This window comes from Drosophila yakuba, unplaced genomic scaffold (assembly GCF_016746365.2).
Source record: "Drosophila yakuba strain Tai18E2 unplaced genomic scaffold, Prin_Dyak_Tai18E2_2.1 Segkk2_quiver_pilon_scaf, whole genome shotgun sequence".
NCBI classification, from domain to species: Eukaryota; Metazoa; Arthropoda; class Insecta; order Diptera; family Drosophilidae; genus Drosophila; species Drosophila yakuba.
In genome coordinates this window covers 363,651-371,845 of record NW_025048801.1, presented here as the reverse complement: position 1 = coordinate 371,845, position 8,195 = coordinate 363,651, and positions in this window count along the sequence as shown.

The following is an 8,195-nucleotide window of genomic DNA, read 5'->3' as shown; positions in this document are numbered from 1 at the left end:
CGGCCTGTTTGATTTCTACGGGTAGAGGCAAAACAACTTTATTGTGTCCAGAGATATTAAATATGTTCGAAGTTAAGTTATTATGGATCCATAAGGGTTTAGTGGTACTTGGGGTTTTTAGTTTTAAGTTAGGCAAATCTATTTCTGTTTTTAAATAAGATAATAAGTCCATTCCTATCAAGCCGTCAAAGTAGGAGTGAAATTTGAAAGGAAGGAGGGTCATTTCGCCCGTGATTTGAAATGTGGGTGGGAACGGTATAGATACATGTTGGTGGATTGTAAAATTATTTAAGGCCGTTTTAAGTATTATAGGCGTTTGTTAGGTCGCACAGTTTTGAGAATCCACGTATTTTGGGTTGATAAAGGGGATTTGTATGGGGTAGTTTGATTCTAATGAAAGGAAGAGAGGGACTGTGTGTGGCCGGACTTATGTACCCTGTTGTCCTTCCGAGGCGGGTTTCTGAAAATTCGGGTTGGGTTGAGGGTTCTCCTCTATGTTGTTCAGACTATGCGACGATGTTCGGAAGGGGTTTGAAGTACTGGCTTGGTTATTGTTGCTACCGGATTGAGGTGTACGGTTGTACGAGTTAAATGATCTGTTCTGATTAGAATTAGAATATGGTCCTCTACGGATGTTTCGGTCGTTTCGTCCATTGCTGTTGTTATTGTCGTTATTATTTCGTAAATTTCTACCGTCCGATTCATTGGATCTCTGTTCTGTTCTATTGGACCGATTGTTTTGTGCCCTATAAAAGGTCTGCTCTATTTGACATTGCTTGTATGCCTGTTTGGGAGTAGAAGGGGACTTAAGGCTGACGAACGTCTTGAGAGGTTCTCGCAAACCTGTGATAAAAGCGTTGAGACACACTTCGTTACAGACAACTTTCGTGGCGTCTATAACGGTGTTGTTGTGCTCGCTGTTCTTGAGTATGGAGAAGAGTTGGCTTCTCACTTTTGATATTCCAAAGAACAGTTGGCCCAAAGTCTGGTTGTCAGAAAATGTGCTAAGCTCACTTAGCAGGTTGGCCTCGATTTTCTTGCTCGAATAGAGACGGATGAGGTTGTTTTTTATCTCGTCCCAAACCAAGAGGGTATTTGCGAGCTCTAGGGCTTCGTCGGGTCTATCGATTCTGACAGTGGGTGTTAAGGGAGGTGGAGTGGGATGATTAGAACCATTACCTGAGTCCATTGTAGGTTTTTGGTGGGGAATTGATCTGGGTTCTTTTGAAATCGGGGGAAGAGGGTCAGAACGTTTAGTAGGATGCGGAGGCTTATTAGTGGTTGATGAAGCCCCCACAACGGAACGCGTAATCTTCCTAAGATTATAGACCAGCTTTTTTGACATTAAATTTTAAGTGTCTCGATTTATCGTATATGACTGAAAAACAATGAACAAATTTTTTACCTCAGGGAAATACGTGAGTGTTACATAAGTATGTGTATATATATAATGTATTTAGATGTAAATCATATGCTTATATAAGTATGTGTGTATATAGTGTAGTTAGATGTAATTTGTGTTCTTATTTAAGTGGGTGTATGTGTATATAGAGTGTTTAAACGTAGGTGGTGTGCATATTTTAAAATATTTTTAAATGTAATGATATATTTCCACCTGTGTATGGGTAAGTACTTTGAATTTTGTATGTATTTACTGATTTGTGTGTACGTTTGTATATACGTCCCTTTTTTTCTATGCTCTGCAATGTAATAAGTATTAATATTTGTTTATGTGTAAAATTATATTACGAAAAGAACAAAGTATACTTGTATGTCGACCCCTTTTTTTCCTTTTTGTTTTTACTATTTGGAGCGTGTTTTCATAAATATAGCGGCACTTCGCAGGGGAGCGAAAAGGTGAGATATCTTGACGATACTCAAGCATTCACTCTTTGTTTCGACTCCCTGGAAATGGGTCTGCGGTCAGACATGCGGCCTTGTTGTTGTCATGTTGTGCCGAATGAGACTTTGTTTGTTTCGAAATATGACGCGGGAACGTGGTGCATGAGTACGTTGTGTCAAATTTGATATTATGTGTACATATGTGTATAAAAGGCTTTTGGCATACGTTTGTATATAGCACAGCATCGCGACGATCATCGTTTGATTTCGTGTTGCTGTGTCTACATTGTATAGTGTCGTTTGCAAGCGAGTATTTTGATGCTGCCGCCAGGGTGTATGCGTACCGGTGACATGATTATCATCGTTTGATTTCATGTCGCCGTGACAGCACTCACGTTTATATTCATTGAATGAAAACTACAACGTGTAGATTGATGTGTATGGTTAAGTTACATTTGGCGTTTCACAACTTTAATTTGTACGGGTTTCTTTTAAAACACTTTTCTTTAGCCGACATTTAAGTATACTTGGCTTCATTTCTCACAAATAATTTTCTCTTACTTACAAATAAACAAATAAACAATAAAAAATATAGTGTGGTAGTACATCCTACCGGCATCCGACGTTGGATTCAGATGTCGAGAAAGTATGAATCCTTTTAGTTATAAGTTGAATTTCAGAATTTAAATAAATTGCGACTGCTTTCGTTGAAGTTTAAAACCAGAGTGAATTTTATTGTCTCGGAGAAGTCTCCTCTAGCTCTTCGTTACTTAGTTTTTGAGTTTATACATAAGTGTGTAGTTCTTAAGAGTACATAGGTTTTTAATGTAAACAGAGACATATTTTGTGCCGCTTTAGCATTCGGCTGGCCGGGTCCCTCGCAGACAATGTTGCTGTGCAACTTTCTACGCGAAGTCAGCACTTGGCCGGATGCGGTGTTCCAGTTGTTCGTCTTCCCGGTTCGGTGTCCGACAGAGTTAGAGGCGTGGAGGTTTAGGGGGTGGGGTGGTAACTAGCGCGTTACCAGACTGTTCGCTTTTCTACGAATAACAACACAACACCGTAAACGCCAATCCCCGATGGCGACAGGTGGCAGCCCCACCACTGGGATAAGCCGCATTTGGCCAATCACCAGATCGGTCGAAAGACACAACGATTACTGAAACTAATACGAGAAGTTTAAAACATAAAACGGCTTTAGATGGAAAGCTTTCGTAGAAGCCCTGAGTTCCCGAGAGGAATTAAAAGGAATTTTAAAAAAACAAAAACAAAAAAAAAACAGCACTATGAAGCGATTGTGCTTGCCTTGTCTGGGTTTAATTTGGGTAGTTGCACCGCTTTACTTCGCCCCGCATCAGATGCCGTTGTTTGTATAACCCGCGCAAGTTCAATTAAATTTTTATTCTGCATTTCCATAATAGTACGCTATGGTCCATCTACTGTTGAAGGTATAGAGCCCGATCCCACTTCTGATATCGAATTATCTTTGTCTCCCATTAGAGCGTAGCGAGTTTCGAACTTGTCAGAGGCGATCACTCAAGCATACTGTCTTTATCGTTTTCTAACAGCCTATAAGAAACCTCGAACCATACTCGGCGACAATGTCGCGACGCATCTTCGCGCCACTAAACAGGCGACGCGTCGTTGTCGCCCCGTTCTATCGGTACTTGCAGAAAAACGACGGACAACCACAATGCAAAGACGCAAAACATAATATGATGAAATAATTCGAGTTCCTGCAAAATCTTTATACTCCGACAAGTTCATACGAAATCTTTATACTCCGACATTTATATATATAGTGACATATCCATAAGTCCCTAAGACTTAAGCACATGCCTACACACTAATACACATACAACATGTACACCCAAACACACCCACTCACCCTACCCAACTCTGGATGTACCCAACAGATACCAGATACCTGAAAAGTCACCCACTGGTAGACTAAACATTCGTTGTCTAATTTAAACAATCTATGCTTAAGCCCTCGCATCATTGTTGCGTTCCCACGTTCAAAGCTCGGACGCGCAATCCCGAAAAACAGAAGTATTAGATTTCAATAAACAAAATTATAAGAATCTAAGAGCACTTGTATCCAAGAGCGAATGCACTTGAATCCAAGAGAAATGCGAAGACTATTAAAGTTGCAACTCCAAAGCTTTCTCTCTTCATTTGATCAGAACCCTAAAGCCGAAAGTCCACATTAGAAAAGCTCGAAACCGAGGCTTGAACGTCAATCAAATCAGAGTAATTATCAGAGTTCAGTTTGAGACCTAATTATAATCGGTCGGTGTTCTTCTCAACTAAAAATATTGTAATCATTCAGTAAAATAAAATGATATTTTTTTACATATGAGTATTGCGATTATTTAATTGGCGCAGTCGGTAGGATCTGTTAAATAAAGAGTCCTTTTAGTACGGTACTGATCCATTGAAGGATACGCTATACAACTAGCTATCCAGGATCGGCGAATTAAAAACAGTGATTCTAAAATTATTTTCAGATCCGCAAAAGAATCTACGTGAAAGTAGCATTCAAGAAAAAATCCCATGTGGTCAGTAACATCTGCAAAACAATTTAAAATCCCGTGCGGTCGGAAACAAAATTAATTAAAATTTTTAATTCCGTAACTTAAAACAAAAAATTAAAATAAACACCGTGTATCCAGAATCTTATACAAATACACCATGGCAGTTCCGCAACTTTCGGAAACCCACCTAAATCAATTATTAAATTAAATTAAAGAACTGAACTACTACGATGGCACACCTGGCAAGCTGTCTGTGTTTGTTAACCAGGTCGAGCAGCTACTCAACTTATACCCTACCCAAGATGCCAGACAAGCACACGTTATCTACGGAGCAGTAAAACGGTTACTAGTGGATGCAGCATTGGAGGTCGTGACCCAAGAAAGAGTAATCACATGGCTGGATACAAAGACGGTCCTGGCGATGGCATTCAAGGATCACAGGCCCTACACAAAACCTTTAAGACAACTGGAGGATACATCATACCCCGGAAGCATCTGTAAGTTCATCGAGAAGCTCGAAGCACAATATTGGATTATGTTTGACAAGTTAGAATTAGAAAGCGACCCTGTAGATAAATCAAATTACACTGAAATGTTAGAAAGAACTGTTAAATCTGTAATAGATCGAAAATTGCCGGATAGAATTTATATGTCATTGGCACGCAAAGATATTGATACTATTTATAAATTAAAACAAGCTTCAATGGAGCTAGGCCTCTATGACGCCAGTCCAGAAAATCAGAGTTCTAATAGATCAGAAGGGAACAGACGCAGGAACAGGGGAAATCATAGTCAAAGCGATAATCAAAGATATTACAATAATAGAAATTACAATCACAGCAATTATTATCCTGGAACGAATCAGAATAACCATACGTAACCTCAAAATTCGAATCAACCTACAATAAATCAAAATCAGTATTTCACTCGTCCCATACCGGTTAATCAAAGGGGAAACTATTACACGTTTAGAAGGGAGTTCACACAAGGCCAAGAAAACAATCCTCTTAACAATTCCCTTAATCTCTAACCTTCAACTTCAAATAATACTAACGGTCAGATGCCGGTAAAAAGACAACGCGAGAGTCAAAGTGGCCAAAGCAGAATGGATGTAAATTTTCATCAAACTGCCTCGTTCCCTCAAGTGACACAGCAGGACGTACCAGTCCCCATGTAAGAATAGGTTATCATAACAAAATTTACAAGGGAACGATCGACACAGGTTCATCCATCAATATCATAAGGGAAAATTTTGAAAATTTAGAAGAAAAAGAAGAAATACCAGTGTATACTATTAAAGGGGCAATAAAAAGGGGCATCTAAATGTCTCGACCCACAGCAAAAGGATGATTCTGCTCCAGTGGAGAAAATCAATCCAAAGATGCAAAAGGTTAAGACCGCAACTAAGTGCATTAAACCAAAGCATCAACAACAGAAGAAGGAGACCGCATTACCAAAATGCCTCGCTTCAAAAGTTGTTAGTGACACAGTGGACAATGATGTAACACATCTCGATCCCATGTCCATTGACAACGATATAGTCAACTTCGCGATCAACAATGAGTTACGCGAATGTAACGACTACAGACTCGAACATCTAAATGTAGAGGTAATTGAATGTTTTAAGAAAGTTCTATACGAATATAAAGACATTCAGTACAAGAAAAGGCGAAAATTTGACCTTCACCAGTACTATTAAACATGTCATCCAGACTCAGCATGAGGATCCAGTATACCGTAAACCCTATAAGTACCCCCAAAGTGTTGACCAAGAAGTCAACAAACAAATCAAAGAAATGATAGAGCAAGGGATCGTTCGCAAATCGAAGTCCTCTTATTGTTCTCCTATTTGGGTGGTCCCCAAGAAGGCAGACGCCTCTGGGAAACAAAAATTTAGGTTGGTAGTTGATTACAGGAATCTAAACGAGATAACTGTTAATGACAAATTCCCCATTCCTCGAATGGATGAGATATTAGATAAATTGGGTAGGTGCCAATATTTTACCACCATTGATCTAGCTAAGGGTTTTCACCAAATCCAGATGGACGAAAATTCTATTGCAAAAACAGCTTTTTCAACTAAGCATGGGCATTACGAATATACACGTATGCCTTTTGGCCTAAAGAATGCTCCAGCAACTTTTCAGAGATGTATGAATAAAATTTTGGAAGATTTGATCTACAAAGATTGTTTAGTCTATTTAGACGATATTATTGTTTACTCCACTTCATTGGAGGAACATATTTTATCTCTAAAGAAAGTATTTGAGAAACTGAGAGACGCCAACTTGAAGTTGCAGCTAAACAAATGTGAATTCATGAAAAAAGAAACTGAATTCCTGGGACATTTTGTCACAACAAATGGCATTAAACCAAACCCAAAGAAAACTAATGCAATCACAAATTTTCCGTTACCTAAGACACCTCAACATATAAAATCATTTTTAGGATTATGTGGGTTCTATCGCAAGTTCATCCCTAACTTTGCATCCCTAACTTTGCAAGATAGTTAAACCCATGACCCTCAAACTAAAGAAAGGTGCTGTAATAGATATTAAATGTAAAGACTACATCGAATCATTTGAAAAACTAAAGGTTTTTATAACTTCAGATCCGATATTAATCTACCCCGATTTTTCGAAGCCTTTTTCTCTAACAACTGACGCGAGTAATGTAGCTATTGGTGCAGTGCTCTCACAGAACCATAAGCCCGTTTGTTATGCCAGCAGAACGCTGAAAGAACACGAAATCAACTACGCTACCATTGAAAAAGAATTGTTAGCTATAGTTTGGGCGACAAAATATTTCAGGTCATACTTATTCGGCAGGAAATTTGAAATAATGAGTGGTCACAAGCCATTGGTATGGCTGAATAATATCAAAGAGCCGAAAATGAAATTACAAAGGTGGAAAGTCAAACTTAATGAATTCGATTATAAAATAAAATATCTTCCAAGCAAAGAAAACTATGTCGCGGATGCTCTTTCCCGCACAAAGATAGAAGAAGTCATGGTTGGCGAAGTCGCAAACAGCGCAGACGCAACTATACATAAACAATGAAGATAATTTAAATTATATATCCATAACGGAGAGACCAATCAATTTCTTCTCTAGACAAATAGAGATAGAAAAAGGCGACAGTGACACAACAAGTGTAAGTCACTACTTTCAAAAACTAAAGATTAAAATAATCTATAAAGAAATGACACTTGAACTCGCCAAAACCCTCATTAAGGAATATGTGTGCACAAAGAAAAGCGCAATTTACTTCCCTAATGATAAGGATTTTCTGATCTTCCAGAGGGCATTTACCGAAATCATAAGCCCTAACAATTTCACAAAACTATTGAGATGTACCACCAAGCTAATTGATATACTAACTTATGCGGAATTTAAGGATTTAATCCTAAAGAGACATAAGGAAGTTTTACACCCAGGCATAGAAAAAACCATTAATTGGTTTAAAGAAAAATACTATTACCTAGATAATCAAAAGCCAATTCAAAATATTATTAATGAATGTGAAATCTGTAATTTGGCAAAAACAGAACATCGAGATACAAAATTGAAATTTGAAACAACACCAGAAATATTTAACACAAGGGAAAATTCGTGATAGTTTTTTATCTCACGGGTAATCAGATCTTCTTATTATACCCGTTACTCGTAGAGTAAAAGGGTATACTAGATTCGTTGAAAAGTATGTAACAGGCAGAAGGAAGCGTTTCCGACCATATAAAGTATATATATTCTTGATCAGGATCAATAGCCGAGTCGATTTGGCCATGTCCGTCTGTCCGTCCGTCTGTCTGTCCG